The 1449-nt window shown below is 29.6% G+C and overlaps 1 long non-coding RNA gene across 1 annotated transcript; it reads left to right on the top strand.

Moving 5' to 3' along the window:
- Positions 1–378: 378 nt before the first annotated feature.
- On the top strand, positions 379–1047 carry LOC111708615 (uncharacterized). Its single transcript, XR_002766700.1, has 3 exons — positions 379–495; positions 789–893; positions 961–1047. It is a non-coding gene; the product is annotated as an uncharacterized LOC111708615 (long non-coding RNA).
- Positions 1048–1449: the final 402 nt, after the last annotated feature.

Genomic DNA, 1449 nt, shown 5'->3' with positions numbered 1-1449 from the left:
GGATTTCCTTCATCTCCAATAAACACATTTTCATTCCTTCATGTAATTTTGCTTTTTTATTGATCCCTTTTTTTGGATAACAAGGATTGATTTGTAATGCCATTGGTTAAGGACCTATCCCACTGGTTTTTACAGTTTTACCACTCTCATTTATGACACAATCACCTTTTACTCTTAACTATTAAGTAATAGTAATACAACAATTTGTGTACATTTTAATGCAAAGGAAAGTTTACTGGATGGTCAAGAGGCTGGGCTTCTAGTACAAGACCTCATAGCAAATAATAATCCTTTGAATGGAATTCATCAATTTTAGGAAAAAGGCTTACCTTAATTTCCATCTTTGCAGTCAAGTAAATTTGAATCTGATAGGTTTTTGGTGGAGTAAAATACAATGGAAAAGCTTCTGTATTCAATGGATTAATTGGTATGCTTGAGAGAGGAGAGATTGATGTAGCTGGGGCTGGGCTTTTTGTAACATTTGACAGAACTCAGGTTGGTTAAGTTAAGTAGATTTCACCACAAGATTAGAATTTAAAATAATTATATTTTAGCAATCTGAGAATATAACTAAAAGTTATGAGTTTAGCTTAAAGGATAATCATGAGTAATTTTAAACTATAACTTTAGGCTACAGATTAAATATTTAACTCACTCAAATTATCCCAATGAATTTTTAAACCCATGTTTCTATCAATCAAATATGATTCTCTGGAACAGGATAGGACATTCATTGATATAGTACATCAAAAACAAAATCATCTCTGGAAATCTTTTTGGTATTCTAGGTTGCAGATTTTGGAGGCAGTATGTTTCGTCTGGACACATTTTGTTTCATGACCAGACCTGGAAATGAAATTGATTTCATGGCCTTTTTTAAGCCATTAAACCCGGTAAACCTACTGTTGCACAAACTTTTATTTCATGTTGCCATACATTGAATACTGAAATAAATATTAGATTATTTGGTTGTGGGTGTTATGCTCTGCAGCAGGTTTAACTTTATTTCTCTTTTTTCTTTCCTTCATCACACACAATGAAACTCAGGTGCTTATCAAACTCTATTACAACTAATGTGTTAACAAAAAAATTTAAATGAAGGGGAAAAAGTTAAATTTTTTTACCAAATTGAGCTTTTTGTAAAAATTAAATTTAGGAGAAAGCTTTCTCTTTAACAAATTAAAAAGATATAAGACAAATGACCAAGTCCTTTAAATTGTTATGTCAGTATATTTCTAGGTTATGAGTTGTAAAAAAATATACAAATCTAAAGAAAGATTAAAAAAGCCTAATTATTCAGAAAATAAAGCTTGAAATAATTAAAATAATCTACAAGGTATATAATAATATGTCATTTTAGACACTGTAGCATTCATTAAGGTTTAATTTAAAAAATTGGTGGACATTTTTAAAACTTATGGAATATATCCAATGGATTGATATCAAATC

The sequence above is a fragment of the Eurytemora carolleeae genome, unplaced genomic scaffold (genome assembly GCF_000591075.1).
Source record: "Eurytemora carolleeae unplaced genomic scaffold, Eaff_2.0 scaffold877, whole genome shotgun sequence".
Lineage (NCBI taxonomy): Eukaryota > Metazoa > Arthropoda > Copepoda > Calanoida > Temoridae > Eurytemora > Eurytemora carolleeae.
The sequence above is the reverse complement of the archived record's forward strand: the minus strand, read 5'-3'. Positions and strand labels throughout refer to the sequence as shown.